Raw genomic sequence first — 16,385 nt, 5'->3', positions numbered from 1 at the left:
AAAAAAAAAGTTTTTTTTTTTTTTTTTTTTTTTTTTTTTTTTTTTTTTTTGATATAGGGCGCATGTGCTTGCCAGACATACAGAGAGAGAGAGAGACAGAAAGCGAGAAATCACCCCCCAGGGGGGATGGCCACGCCACAATCCCTTCTCCCCCATTCTCCTCTCGGGTTCTTGGGCACGCATGCACACGTGCCCAGTGTGAGTTTTAAGCCACTGGGTCAAGGACATGAACCACGGTCAACTACATGGGAATCCAGTGACATAGCCATTACGCTAACTGCTGGTCCCAGAGAAATAAAAGATTCTTGAGGGGCCAGCAATTGGCGTGGTGGCTAAGGTGCTGGATTCCCATATGGCTGACTGCGGTGGCTTAAAAATCACACTGGCGCATGTGCATGTGTGCCCAATTCCTGAGAAAAGAATGGAAGACAAGAGGAGAACGGAGGAGAAGGGACTGTGACACAGCCATCCCTCTTAGGGAGTGATCTCTCACCTTCCCTCTCACTGTCTCTGTCTCTCTCCAGCAAGTGCATGTGCCCTCTGGCAAAAACCTTAAAAAAATAAATAAATAAAAAGATTCCTGAATACATGTCTATACCCGGAACACCAGGGAGTCCAGTCCAGCCTGAGAGCAAAGCACAGCTCCCGCAGGCACTGAGGCGCTCACCTGCACAGGCCGCTGCCTTGTGAGGGGTCAGTGAGCACGTGCTGGAGTCCCACGGGCAGCAGGGGCGGCCGACCTGACCAGCTCTACCCACACGTGTGGCAGACCAGTGCTGATGCACAGTGGCTTCAAGTACTGGAAAGCCCCAACTTCTCCCAATTCATTCCTGTTCCTGAGCCTGACACCCCACAAAAAGAGAGGCTTTCTTTCAACTTTAGGAACTGTTAGCACTTACAGCTTTCTTTAAAAAAACAAAACAAAACAAAACAGGGCCAGGTAGTGACGTAGTGGTTAAGACACTGGGCAGTTCAAGTCCCAGACCTGGCAGCTTGCTTTCTTACTTTCTCTCTTTCTCTGGTGAGTGCATGTGCCCTGTCGCAAAATTTAAAAAAATAGTGATGATAATAAATAAAATTAAATAAATGATTCTTTAAAAATAAACATTTTTAATTATGATGGTTTTTATTAGCTTTCTTAAAAGACAAATGGTCCAAAAGTTAAAACACATTCAAACTCTGACACCTAGAGCGAACTAGTTGTCAGAGCCCTTTCGCCTGACAGAGAGGACACCGGGGTCCACCCTCCCAAAGAAAAAGCAGGGTGTGGAGGGGCAGCGGGATGGAGGTACAGCGTCAGGTGCATCCTCAGTTCAGCTAGGGAGACAGCCCCGCCCACACTCAGGGGAGGCCAGAGGCCGCGGTGTCCACCACGGTCAGGGCCCCTCTACTCCAGAAGGGTCCCCCGAGGCTCGGGGCATCTCATCCACGAGCCATACCTGCTCCTGAAATACCAGCCCACCCTGCAGCCGCTCCTTTCTGCACACACTCCAGGGACCCAGAAACGCCAAAGGGGTTCTTGGTGAAAAGCAGCTCTGGCCCTGAGAATCTGGATTCAAATTCCACCACTTCTATTCTTTAAATGAGGAAGTTAAGGCACAAAGAGATCAAGTGACCTCCTTCAGGCTCAAGCGAGAAGGCACATGTGGAAGTGAGAAAGTCTCACAGTTCCAGGGGGTTTAGAGAGCTGCCGGATTCCACAATTCACAGAGAAACTTCCCCAACATCCTGCTAACATTTTCCCCAAAATACTCCAAAAAACATAATGATGTGCAGGAAAGACACAGCCTGGGCTCCGACGTGTCTCCCTCTCCCCTCCCTCCTTGGGACTTCAGGTCTGAACCTCTTCTAGCCAGCACGGTCTCCCTGGAAGCGAGGTGTGGCCCGAGGGTCAGTTCCTGCCAACAAGAGGTAAGGCTGAGGTTTCAGAGGCACTTTGGGAGGAGTGCTCCCCGCCAGTCGGGCATCCAGAGCGGGCTGTCCCTGTAGCCACTATCAGGGATGAGCCCCGCCTCACCGTGTGGATGGTAGGCATAAGCTCTGCCTGCCCACCAGACCTCAGGATATGAAAGAGAAATAAATACCTATCTTGACTAAGCCTCCATCATTCACTTTTTCCTGTTCTAGGCAGACAAATCTAATCCCAACCATTGTAACCTTTGCCCACGTACACCCAACCCAAGGGTACAGCGCATCAGCATCCTGGAATGCCGCGAATGGGGATAGGGAAGGAGACTAGTTTAGGCTTCGGTTCATTAACAGTGCTACTCGTCTTTAAATAAAGCACTTTTCACATTTACCCTACACTCTCAGCTAGGGTGAGTACTTTCTCTTAAGACCTTTTAAGCACAGTAAGATTCATTATGTTGTAGCTATTTTACAAAATAGTTTCTCCCTAATAAAAATGATAATCCTAAGAAAAACCTAACCAACCCTGTTTCTATACCTGCCCTGAGTAGCAAGCTCAAACAGCTTTAATATTCCAAATTCTTACTCGCTGACCCAATGTTTAATACTTGACTTGCGTATTTAGTGCAGACAGATCTAGATTATGAGGTAAAAACAGTCCCTGACTTTATTCATTATAGTTAGTCCATAAGATTAGATATGGTCTCAGCCACGGGATGCCAGCTGACGGACACTAGAACAACCAGGAACAGGGTGCAAGGCAGGACCAGTGGGCATGGAACATTGGTCAGATCCTGCGATGTCCACTTCTAAGGAGCGACACTGCAATTGCTGCTCCAGGATCTGATCTCTCGTCCAGTCCTCTGAAATGAGTCACAGCGGCCAGCGGTCAGAATCCTCCTGCTATCCAGAGGGTTGAGGCTGTGCTAGGGGACGAACCTGCACACCAGGCACGGTGGCCCAGCACCCTGACCATATCAGATCCCGAAGCAAAAGGCCAGTGTTGGCCCACAGGAGATTAGCTTTAAAACCCAGACGCTCCTTGCCAACCATGTTGGTACGAGGGGCGTTTCCAGGAATACCACTGGTACTGAACCATCTTTTCTTTTTTCTTTTTTCCTTTTCTTTCTTTCTTGTTTTTGTTTTTGTAATGTATTCTCTCTGGAGAGTACCATGACCTCTCCTTTTCCATCCCCTCTGGGAATTTTGGACACACGTGCCCGTGCCTGGCGTGTTTTCAAGACGTTGGATCTGGGACTCAAACCTTGGACAGCCCATGTGGGGTCTAGCTGCCTTAACCTCCAGGCCACCTGCTGGCTCCTGAAGCATGCTTTCCCTTTGAGCCAATCAACTCCAGCCCCTACAAAAGGTCCTTACTACTTCGCAGCCCGTAAATTGGTGTTTCTTCTCTCTTTGGCCAAAGAAGCTAATATCTAGCTTGGTAAAAATATTTGTCTAATTAAGAAATGATTAAATCATTAAGTTGACTCAAAATGCAATGACCTTCCTTCCTCCAGTGGAGTTACTCAAAATACTACACAGTTCAAAGGCACCTATAAGGATAATCACAAGAGTGTCTCAGGGCAAATCTACGTTTAAATGGTATAACATTTGCAAGACTATTTGCATCATCAAGACAGACTCCTGTTCTCAGGGTCTCCACAGCATCTCAAGAGAAAGGCACACAATAAAGACAATAAAAGCTTTTAGTGATGGAGGGACCCCTGAAATGTGTTCAGAGCTTCATAAGGACTCTTCTTAAAGTCCTCAGATATTTCCTTTTTAATTAGTTTATGCTTTGGCAACTTTAAATCCATCTATCCTTTTACAACAGGTCAGGAATGGCTAATAGGAAATAAAATCTTAAAAAAAAAAAAAAAAAAGTAAAAGCAAGTCATGGAGAAAGAGGAAGAGGGAGAAATCAGAGAAGGATGTCAAACTGTCAAAAAGAAAACTAGTCCAGACCTGAACCAGAAGAAGACAAATGTGTACAAATTCTCAGGGGCAAGTAGGGTGGAGTGACGTGGTTTCCATCAGAGTGATGTGATTTCCATCGGTCCATGGGAAATGACAAGGATTTGGACTTCCATAAAAACCCGGATACACAGCGGTATGGGGAGGGGCCTTGGAGGAGGCCAGACGGGTCTGGTCTGTGTGATACACACTAGCTTCATTCTCCTCTGACAGATCCTGGGCATTCCATGGTCTTTGATACTAAGTAGTTTCTTCTACTCCTGCAAAGCTACTACTGAATCACTGCAGAGGGGAGAGAAAGCTAGAGTAGAGAGGCAAGATTTCCAAGGCAACAGGACTAAAGAAATACTTCCCCAAATAGATACTATGTGTGTGTATCTCCAAACACCAACTAAATCAAGAAGGAAAAACCCTTCACCCCAGCTGCCCGCCTGACAGCACTACTCCACCATTCTGCTACCAGAGAGGATGTCAAACAGGAGAACGATGAAGGGAATCACCTTCACAAGACAAATGAGGAAGGAGGGTGGAACTCAGGCATGGCTTCGCCAAAGTCACCAGCCACTCGGGGGCAAAATCCAAATGAAGCCACTAGTCCTTCCTTTCTACATGAGGTGGGCATGGTCTACCTGAAAGGTGTCTCCCCAAAATGTCAGTCCATTCACCCACCTCTCTCTTCTCTTCCCAAAAGAGGAATCACAATGTATGGAAGATTCCGGGATACCCTGACATTTCTTGGATAACCTCATCCTAATTGGTCTCCATCAATCATCCTAGTTGGTCACTGTTTGATTATCACCCAATCATAAAATGTGCTCGTTTAACATTCATAGAGGCACAGCACAAATTGATGAATAAGAGGGACCAGCAGTTAGCATAATGGCTATGTAGTTGAACTCCCATGTAGCTGACTGTGGTTCGAGTCCCAGACCCGACGGCTTAAACTCACACCAGGCGCATGTGCATGCATGCCCAAGATCCTGAGAGGGGAACGGAGGAGAAAGGATTGCGGTGTGGCCATCCCCCCTGCAGGGTGATTTCTCACTTTCTGTCTCTCTGTCTCTGTCTTTCTGGCGAGCACACGAGCCCTGTAGCAAAACCCTCTCAAAAAAAAAAAAAAGAAAGAAAGAAAGAAAGAAAAAAGAAAAGTGATGAATAAGAAATGTGGGGCCAGATGGTGGCAGGGTGGTTAAGGGAGCTGGAACTCACATGGCCAACTGTGTGGTTTGAGTCCAGGACCCAGCTGCTTGAAAAACATGGTGGGTACATGTGCATGCCCAAAACCCCAAGAAGAAAATGGAGAAGGGATTGCAGCATAGCCAGCCCACCTGAGGGGTGCTTTTTCATTTTCCCTCTCTCATTTTTTCTGTCTCTGGCAAATGCATGAGCCCTACACCAAAAAGAAAAGAGAGAGAAATGTGAAAATAACATCACATTGCACAAAATCACAGATGTTTATGTGCTTTAAAAAAGTGCCAGCAGGGGACCAGCAGTTAGCGTAATGGCTATGTCGCTGGACTCCCATGTAGTCGACCTCGGTTCACGTTCCGGATCCGGTGGCTTAAACTCACGCCAGGCGCGTGTGCATTTGTGCCCAAGATCCCGAGAGGAGAATGGAGGAGAAGGGATTGTGGCATGGCCATCCCCCCTAGGGGGGGATTTCTCGCTTTCTTTCTCTCTGTCTCTCTCTCTGTCTGGCAAGCGCACGCGCCCTATGGCAAAAACCTCTCAAAAAAAAAAAATAAAAAAAAAACGTGCCAGCAGAAGACTTAGCTGGGTCAGTGACACTTGATTAAAATTTAGAGTCTAGGCCCCTCCCACTTCTTCTTCCATCCCTGCCCACACCCTTCTCCTCTGACCTTTACTGGCTATTCCCTGCACCATTGCCCTGAGGGGTGCACCAAACAGGAGTCAGGGATGGGATGTACACTAACCCTTCAAGTGCATTTTAAACCTGGGCACTGAGGGGGACACGGTCACCAACACTGTGCGGTTGAGCAGGAGCCATCAGGTCCCCAGGAGCGCTGGTCCAGTGCACTGCAGTTTACAGGTCTCTCCCACCTGTACTCTTAATCCCCACAACCCGCTGTGAGCCAGGCACCGTGCCCACTTTATAGAAGAGAAAACTGACTTAGATTCTCATCCAGCACTTTCTTCCCTATACTCTAACTTATCTCCTACTCCACCCAAAAAAATAGATACAGACATGCCAAAGGATTACTACATACAAGGGGACTTCAAAAAACCCATGAAAATGTTTATTGTAAAAAAACAAAAACAAACTATGAATAGATTTTAAAAACTTTTACACTAAAATAAACTCACTGTTTAGTTCTATTTTCCCATAATTTCTTTCCTTTTTTTTTTTTTTTGAGAGAGATTTTTGCTATAGGCACGTGTGCTTGCCAGAGAGACCGAGAGACAGAAAGCAAGAAATCATCATAGGGGGTAGACCATGCCGCAATCTCTTCTCCTCCATTCTCCTCTTCTCCTCTCAGGATTTTGGACACGGATGCCCATGCACCTGGCGGGTCCGGGATTTGAACTGCAGTCAAGTACATGAGAGCCCAGTGACGTAACCATTACGCTGTCTGCTGGTCCCTGCTTTTCCCCCAATTTTTCGAAGTCCTCTCTATGGTTTGTCATACAAAGCAAATCAACATTGGATGTGTGACACACCTGACCCTCGGCCAGCCGTGGTGACTTGGGAGCGCTCTTACCACTGCTATGACATGACATAAAGCAGACCCACAGGCTGTGGTGGTTTCAGAGGGCCAGCCTTAAAGAGAGGGGATCTCTCTTTTTCTCTGTAGTTACACAGACTGATCCACCCTGTGAGGCAGAGGCCCCGCCAGGCATCCAGAGGTAAGTTTCACACCTCTGACAAGTCCACCCGCTCCCTGCATTGTCTCCCAACTCACTCAGACAGGCTATGTTAAGCACCCCCAAGTTCATTGGGAAGATCTGGCAGACAGCCAGACAACACCCAGAGTGAGGCCAGAAGATTAAGAACCTTCTGCCTGTTGTCCCTGATACCAGATCTACTCCCACCCATCCAATACTGCTCAAAAGCCTTTCGGGCTTTCAATCAGAGGTTCTCCATTTACCGAGCACAGCCCTGGTTCTGATGAAAGCCTCAGGTCCTGAACCCAGGGAAAGACCCCACGCATCCATGCATCCACCTGCAGGCCCCTCCTCCCTACCAATGGGCACTCAACCTTAGGGTTCGATACATCTTTACCAAACCACAGTAAGAAACATTCGTAGGACGAGCAGTTGGCATAATGGCTATGTTGCTGGACTCCCATGTAGTCGACCACAGTTTGAGTCCTGGACTCGGTGGCTTAAACTCACACCGGGCCTGTGTGCATGCATGGCCAAGATCTCGAGAGGAGAATGGAGGAGAAGGGATTGCTGCGTCTCTCTGACTCTCTCTGGCTTTCTGGTGAGTGCACATGCCCTATAGCAAAAAAAAAAAAAAAAAAAGAAACATTCACACTGCAACTCAAAATGCACCACAAGGAAACAACTAGGCAGTTTACCCAAAGGTGCTTATCTTCCTATAAAAAATGCACTTAGATATTTGCTATTTTAGTTGAAAAAATCGTTTTTTTAATGCTGGTCACAACCTGAGATTGAGTTCATAACCAACTGCCACAGGAGAAGCACAGCCATGGACCTTGTTCAGCCCACCTTCTCCCAAGAGAGCTCTTTGCTCCTTGGTAATCAGGCTAATGTATTCAGCACTCCGTGTCAGACTGTGCCTAACATTATTTGTACAGATTAAAATGAACCTTTAAAGCCTTCAAAAGTTAGGAAAATCAAGAAATACGCCAACTCACTTGTTTGGGGAAAAATTTGGAACAGTGTGCTATTCTGACTGCACAAATGACACTGTGCATGTGGCTATTTTACTTCACCTAAACACATAGTTGGTGTCGAACTTGCAAAGAGGATGTGAAGCAGGTTGTACCAGGCAAAGCCGGAGAGAGCGGCAAACCACTGCTAAAAGCAGTCATTTAGGCTGGCTCCAAGCCAATTACCTACACGTTTCTCCAGCCCCTACAAACTGAACTGTGTTCCTTTCTAACTAAGCAAGGAGGGGCAGAGTCTGCACACCCTGCAAACTGAGAGTACGAGTCACAGGAGCCAGTGCAGATCCTCGACTCCCACCCAAAGGACTCCACTGTGCTGGGCCAGAGACAGAACCTGACGCTGGGTGTCATCAATGCCACCTTCTTCAGAGTCTACAAGGGCCTGGCCTGGGACACACTCAGAGCAACGCAGCGGCTGCAGGCATGGGGACCTGGAAACTTAGTGGGCAGTAAGCTGAGGCGAGGGAAGACGGACACCGAGCTGCCCACGGGTCCTTAAACACTCGCTGGGCTGCTTGGTTCACACTGTGGGCTGACCTCCAGGCGCCCGCTCTCTCTTCTTCCTATTCTGGGACCAATCCTCTCTGGGCTTTAGGAGAGGCCAGCCCCATCTCCAGTTGGGGATACAAGCATCCCTGCTGAAACTAAGGACAGGTCCCAACTTCACCTGCCATTGGGGTGACGTGGAGAGCCTGGTAGACACACAGATTCCTGGGCCCCATCCCAGAGTTTCCCAGAGTAGGGTGAGCGAGGCCTGAGAATCAGCCTACCAAGTCCTCGGGTGACACTAGTGCTGCTGGTATGGGGACCACACTTGGAAAAACTCTAGCCTAAGTCAAGTAGCACACAGAACTCTCACCGCCCTGTGTGAATGGTCCAGGGGAGGCCGCCTGACCCTCTGCTCTTCCAGGCACAGGGAAGGACTGATGGACACTCGGGCTGGGGACCCAGCTGGTCTGTCTCCTTCCTGCTCCTGCTGGCCAGGAACAAGGCGGTCTCACTGACACCAAGAACCGTCTCACCATCATGAGGATCTGACCTACGATGAAACCAGCAGTGACGGTGGAGAGAGAAGAGTCTAGGTCCTCGATGAAACTGATAAGCTGCTGACAGGTTAAGGCTCCAGCTCTCTGACAACACACGTCACATGGTGTACTTGGCAGCTGAGAGCATTCCAACTTACACACCCCAGTACCCAAGAGACCCTTCAACCTGGCATCCCTGTTCCCTAACAGGACCCTGTGCCCTAGAAACGCCCATCTACCTAAATACACTTCCTTCACCTCTCCAGAATTTATACGCGTAGGTAGTCCTTCTCGAAAATTCAGATTAATGAGTTAGAGAGCAACCATTTAAAAACGGAAGCAAGGGCCAGCCAGTAGAGTGGTGGTGAAGGCAACTGGATCCCACACGGCCTGCCTCACGGTTTGAGTCCCGGACCCAGCAGCTTGGAAAGCACGCCAAGTCCACGTGTGTGTGTGTGCCCAAAATCCTGAGAGGAGAATAGAGAAGGGACTGTGGTGTGGCCATCCCCCAAGGGGGGTGGGGGAATGATTACTCTCGGTCTCTCTCTCTCTCTTTGGCAAGCACATGTTCCCTATAGCAAAACTAGAAATAAACGTAAATAAATAAAAACACAAACAACACAGGAGAGGGGAAGGTTTTCCACATTCCAGAGTAAATTAATTCCATCAGACAGCTTCTGTGACAGCAGCTGATGCCAGCTGACTGAGGGCCAGAGGGGGCAGAAGGGGCAGGACAAAGGCAGGGAGCTTCGGAAGGCCTCAAATCCTACCTAGAAAGTGCAACAACAGGGGCACTGCGGGGGCCTGAGGTCAGGACAATTACCAGGTGTTGAGAAAAAGGGCTCTTCAAGAGCCCAAGGGGGTGAATGCTTTCCTCTTCAGAGGTTCCCATGTTCTTCTGTCCTCCCAACCCAGTTCCTGACAATGGACACCTCATCTTTATCACCACAGCATAGCCACCCCTCCAACTCCCCATCATACACATTTAACTTCTGCTTCTGAGGTCCTCAGCGGGCCACCTCACTGGACAGACTCTATATTAAGAGGCCTGGGGACCAGCAGCTGGCATAATGGCCCTGAGGCTGGGCCCCCGCCCATGGTTCGAGTCCCAGACCCAGTGGCTTAAACTCACACCGGGCACATGTGCATGCGTGCCCAGGATCCTGAGAGGAAAATGGAGGAGAAGGGATTTCGTCATCCCCCTTGAGAGGTGATTTCTCACTTTCTATCTCTCTGTCTCTCTCTGTCTTTCTGGCAAGCGCACACACCCTATAGCAAAAACCTCTCAAAAAAATAAAAAATAAAAAAGAGGCCTATAGTGTCCACCTGCCCAGGTCAGGGCTGCAGGCAAGCGCTGTGATGGGGTATGAAGGTGTGAGCAGAGACTAGAGGAGACAGGTGCGCGGCTTCCCAATCCCCAGGCAGGTTATGACAAACAGGACAGTTCGGAGATTAAACTAGAGAAAAGGCGGATCTAGAATAATTCCAAGTTCCACTCCTACTGAGCAAGCTGCAGACGTGAGCTCACCCTAACGGCTCACGTGCCTGCGGTTCCTAGGCACCAGGCGCCGGTCCAAGCCCTAGATGTGTACCAGCTCATTTAATCCCTTAACCAGTGTCGGGCTGCTGCTACCATCAGCCCAGCTTTGCAGACGAAAGCTGGCCCAGAAGGATGAAGCCACTGGCCCCAAGTCACACAGCTCGTTAGAGATCACAGGAAGCTCAGCTCCGGCATCCTCAGTGGTTCTAGGAATGAAGTAAGTGGTTCTGAAAGCTGTGCATGCTCAGCAAACAGGACGGAGTAAAGGAAGTCTCAGATCTATAAAGCAAAATACTGAAAATGCTAAGGGCTGGTATTGGAGAAGCTAGGTAATTAGTTTTCAGCTCTAGACGGATATATAAAGTAAAACATTTCCTTTTAAATCCTGTGAAGATTATAATAAAAATGTCACTAGACGCAGACAGACCTGGGTTTGAATCCCAGTTCTGCCTCTCACCTACCTTAAGTCAGGTGCCCAACCTCCCTACCTCAGCTCCCTCCTCAACAACTCACCTTAGCTCCTGACAGGACCTTGGTTGTTGTGCCTAGGGACACCTGGCCTGGGCCTGGCAAGCAGGGGAAACTCAGGAAAGGTGAGGTTTGTCCTCCTTTAGGATATAAAATGCATCACACTTAAAAGATGTCTAAGGCTACCAAGAATAAAGTCTAGGGACAGCTGGTTGGTATGGTGGTTAAAGGCAGCTGGGTCACATATGGCCAACTGAGGGGTTCTAGTCCTGGACCCGGTGGATTGAAAAATACACTGGGCGGGACCAGCAGTTGGGGTAATGGCATGCGAGTGTGCACAAGATTCCGAGAGGAGAATGGAGGAGAAGGGATTGCCGTGTGGCCACCCCCACAGGGGGTGATTTCTCGTTTTCTGTCTCTCTGTCTCTCTCTCTGTCTTTCTGGTGAGTGCACACACCCTATAGCAAATACCTCTCAAAAAAAAAAAAAAGATAAAAAAGAAAAATACACTGGGCATGTGTGTGCGCATGCCCAAAATTCCTATAGGATAATGTATGAGAAGGGATTGCAACATGGTCATCCCCCTGAGGATGCTTTCTCACTTCCTTTCTCTAGTGAGCATATACACCCTATAGCAAATTAAAATAAACAAATAAAAATAAAATAAAATAAAAAAGAATAAAGTCCAGAGTAACTGCCACAATCCAGGAAAAGGAAAATAATCTAATAAGAAAAAAACGAGGTGCCAGTTGGTGGCACAGTGGTTAAGGCGTCTGGACCCCACACAGGCCAACCACAGTTCGCATTTCGGACTTGACGGCTTGAAAAACATGCCAGACACACATGTGTGCCCAAAATCCTGAGAGGATAATGGAGAAGGGACTGTGGTGTGGCCATTCTTCCTGGGAGGACGTTGTGTCACTTTCCCTCTGTTTCTCTCCAGTTAGCACATGCACCCTATACAAATTAAAAAAAATAAAAATGGGGTTAAAGGGTATATTTTTCAGTATTTTCAGCTGGGTGCATGCACATGCACACCCAAAATGTCAAGGAGAGAATGGAGAAGGGACAGCTGTGTGGCCATCCTTGCTGGAGGGTGATTTCTCACTTTCCCTCTCACTGTCTCTCTCTTGCAAGTGCACACCCTACCATAAAAAAAAATTAAAAAAAATAAAAAAAAAAAAAAGGTGGCTAGATCCCACATGTCCTATACCCAGTGGCTTGAAAAACACACCAGGTTCAATGTGCATGTGTGCCCAAAATCCCAAATGGAGAGAGAAATATAGGGACAGGGATTGCAGTGAAACCACCCAACATGGGGGCTGGGGGCTGCTTTCTCACTTTTCCTCTCTCTCTTCCTCTCTCTCTTGTGAGTACACACCCACTCTGGCGAAATTAAAAAAAAAAAAAATAGAGACAAAGAAAAGCTCCTATTTTTAGTACGATCCCAACTAGTACGTATAGAGAAAATATGGAATTTAAAAAACACCATCTGTCAAGCACTGTAAGTAGGTCCAGGTAAGAAGCACCAGTGGAGTCTTAACTAACAGGTAACAGTATGAGGAGTAACACTGCATTTACAAAGTGTCAAATTTTACTCCAACCAGATAAGGCACATACTCAACACTGGGCAGGGAGGGGTACGGGAAGGAAATGTTAACTTTTCAATGAGGAAGACACGCCTCAAGAGTGAGCTAGGCGGGATTCTGGGTACACACTCCAGGACCTCCCTGGGCACGTGTGCCCATGATCTGGACGGGCTAAGACTGAGGGTAGGTGGTGGCATGAGAACCCCGTTTGGGGATCTCTCTCTCTTTCTTGGAAGAAATGCATAAATACCATTAAATAAGAAATGTGACAGGGCCAGTGAGTGGTACCATCAACAGCATGTGCCTCCCGATGGGAAAGGCGACCCAGTGCGCCCCCTGCCAGAGAGCATAACTGGAGCCTGATCAAGACCAAGCCAGAAACTATGTCAGCACGGACAAATACGAAGACAGACTGGAGAGCTGTTTCAGATCAAAGGAGACAATAGAGACACAAAAACTTAATGCAACAAATAATCTTGGATTTTCTTCTACTCTAAAATACATTACTGGGGTAACTTGCAAGATCTGAGTAAGACCCACACATTAAATAAGAACATTATATTAACATTAATTTCCTGACTATATTTTTTGTAGAGAGATTTTCTTTTGGGGGGGTGGAGGGTGGGGAGAGGATTTTGCTACAGGGCATGTGTGCTCACAGAAAAACAGAGTGAGACAGAGAGACAGAAAGCGAGAAATCACCCCCCGGGGGGATGGCCACACCGCAATCCCTTCTCCTTCATTCTTCTCTCGGGATCTTGGGCACGCACACACATGCACCCGGCCTGAGTTTAAGCCACTGGGTCCAGGACTCAAACCACGGTCGACTACATGAGAGTCCAGCAACATAGCCATTACGCTAACTGCTGGTCCCAAGAGATTTTTGTTATAAGGCACATGCACTCACCACAGAGACTGAGAGAGACAGAAAATGAGAAATCACCCCCCGGGGGGATGGCCATGCCGCAATCCCTTCTCCTCCATTCTCCTCTGGGGATTTTGGGCCTGTATGCACACACACACCCACTGTGAGTTTTAAGACACTGGGTCCAGGACTTGAACTGTGGTCGACTATGTAGGAGTCCAGCAAAGTAACCATTATGCCAACTGCTGGTCCCAATTTAGTGACTGTTAATATCTGTACTGTTGTCATGTTTTTAGGTGAAGAATTTAGCGATAACGGCATCAAGTCTGCAACTTATTATTAAAATAGTTCATTAAAAAGTAATCACCCACAGATACATATGAGAGAAAGATAAAGCAATACAGCAAAATGTCAACATTGGGAGAATCTAGGTAAGAGGAATCAGAGAATTCTTTACATTTTTTTTTTTTGAGAGGTTTTCGCTATAGGGCGCGTGCGCTCGCCAGACAGACAGAGAGAGACATAGAGACAGAAAGCGAGAAATCACCCCCCAGGGGGGATGGTCACGCCGCAATCCCTTCTCCTCCATTCTCCTCTCGGGATCTTGGGCACGCACACACACGCGCCCGGCGTGAGATTTAAGCCACCGGGTTCGAGACGCGAACCGCGGTCGACTACGTGGGAGTCCAGCGACATAGCCATTACGCTAACTGCTGGTTCCCAGAATTCTTTACATTTTTAAAAGAATCATTCATTTTATTTATTATCATTATTTTTAAATTTTCTATAGGACATGTGTGCTCACCAGAGAAAGAGAGAGACAGACAGAGAGAGAAGGTGAGAAGGCGAGCTGCCAGGTCCAGGATTCAAACCACGCTCAGCCATGTGGGAGTCCAGTGCCTTAACCACCCTGCCATCTCCTGGCCCTTCTTTGAATTATTCTTTCAATTTTTCTGTGAGTCTGAAATTATACAAAATAAAAACAAAAACAAAGAGAGCAAGGTGCGCATATGCAGAGATATGTAGGTAAACTTCTGGGAATTTGGTCCATGAGGGTGTTTTTCCCCTACAAGCACAGAGGGCTAAAAGGAAACGAGCCTTCACAGTAATATCGGTCTCCACAGACATGCTCTCCTCACAGAGCTTCTGTTTCAGGACACTGAAAAAAGCCGTTTTGAAGGCTCTCTCAGGGCCAGCTCACCGACCAAGTTCTTCAAAAGTAGCACCAACATACCCGAACCTTCTTTACTGCAGACAGATGCTATTTTTCCCTTAGCAAAAGTCAAAGCCTCCTGACACCATGAGTAATTGATGTGATGGGAACTTTTCTGAAATATGTAAGGTAAAAGAAAGAAGAGTTCTTCATTGGAAAAAAAAAAAAAAAGATAGCATGGCCTTATTGAATGAATGTTAAGCCCTGAAGTGGGGGCCCGGGGTTAACTGGTCCCATATGACCCTTCGGTCTGTTCCAGAGATGCTGGCTGAGAACCAGGTAGGCAGGTGGCTAAGGGCCTTGCAAGGTCAGTTCTGTCATATACATCCCATTTCTCTAGTGCACTAGCGCTTACAAAAAGCACTCATATATGTCATCCTTTCTTTAAAATGATGTAAAAGAAAAAACCCTTAATATTGCTTTTAACAGCAATATTACAAGATATCTAGCTTCTGAAACAATGGGATAAACTATAAGCCTGCCTTTGGCTCGCAGTCTGGAAGAGAGAGGGGACTTATCTGAGTAGATAAACACTCTGAGACAAGGACGTCCAATGAAGAGAAGATGGATGTAAATTACGACTAAGTCTACTGCAGAAATAAAATCTCCCTTCCCTTTGAATTTGGCTGGTCTCCATTCCTTTAAGCCGTCTTCCAGACAACTCCCCCGCCCCCAGTAACTGACTTGTTGCTACAAAGGCATGTTTACAACACGCCACAGGCAACGTGGCCTCGTGAAGATGCATCTGGCCCATGCAACACCACCCTGGGCAGGGGCAGGGTCTCCTCACCACCCCTCCCACAGCGCAGCTTCGCTGACTCTCACATGGGCACCATCATTCATCCTTCTAAGAAACCAAGGCATTCCTCTGCCAGGAGAAAACATTTCAGCCAAGAGCCCCCATGGCAAAGGCCGAACAGAGCCTAGCTCCAAATACAAGATTCCTGTTAAAGAAATCCTATTTCCAACCAAAGAAGAATTAGGCTCAGTCCTAGGCTACCTTATAGCTATTCCAGCAATATGTGCACTGACCAATGCCAACAGTGTCTAGAGTCCGAAACAAACTCCACAAAGGCGACGACAACACCCAGAACCACCATCAGCAAGCAGCAGCACGAGACTGACCCCGAGGTCAAGCTGCTCTGTCCCCCACCCCACCAGCTTCCCCACAGTCCTCCATGAGCCAGGCAGAATGTCACTGCAATACCCACACGCCACCCCACCCCCACACCCCTAGATTAGATGCCCTGAGGGGCAGGTGACAAATCAAATTCTCTGGGGCGTCCTCCCATCACAAAATACATCCAGTACCAAAGCAAAAGACAAGAAGCTGAGCTTTCCAGCCACCTATACTTCTTCCCCAGTGGAATATTTCCATGGTCTGTCATTATGGATGGTCTCGGGCAGGAGGAACACATCATTATGTAATGTCAGAGGGCAGGCGACAAGGGAAAGGGACGCCGGTCCATCAACACTCCCTTCCTTCGCCCACCGAGACATAAATTTACCTTTGACATTTTGAGTGTCTCGGTCCTCTGTGGCCTACACGTTCATGGCTGGCTTTTCCAGAGATGGCCACAGATCCCTGCAAATTGCTCAGGCCTCAATGAACTCACTAGTAAGGCCAGAGAGAAATAAAATATAAAAAGCAAAGACGCGAGAAACGTTGGGGGGCTACGGGCCACCAGAAAAGGTTAGAAGACTTGAGAGGATGGAGACCTGATTTCTTACACTCGGATGCATGTTTATTTTTGCCCTGATCTGTTTACACCCGAGACACTGCGAGGCCTTCGGCGTCGGGAGTCATTAGACCCAGCCCCTGAGACGCACCAGGCAGGCGCCGCGACCTGGGCTGGGGCGCGCGCCCTGCATCCCGCGGCTCCGGGCCACCGCCGCCCGCACCCGCCCCGGCCCGCCGCGCCCTCGTC

General features: G+C 48.1%; 1 protein-coding gene across 1 annotated transcript in view; it reads right to left on the bottom strand.

Moving 5' to 3' along the window:
- Nucleotides 1–16,385, bottom strand: part of INPP4A (inositol polyphosphate-4-phosphatase type I A) — a gene marked incomplete in the record, with an annotated part of 166,232 nt that overhangs the window by 149,472 nt on the left and 375 nt on the right.

This window comes from Tupaia chinensis, unplaced genomic scaffold (assembly GCF_000334495.1).
Source record: "Tupaia chinensis unplaced genomic scaffold, TupChi_1.0 Scaffold144276_1, whole genome shotgun sequence".
NCBI lineage: Eukaryota > Metazoa > Chordata > Mammalia > Scandentia > Tupaiidae > Tupaia > Tupaia belangeri.
The sequence above is the reverse complement of the archived record's forward strand: the minus strand, read 5'-3'. Positions and strand labels throughout refer to the sequence as shown.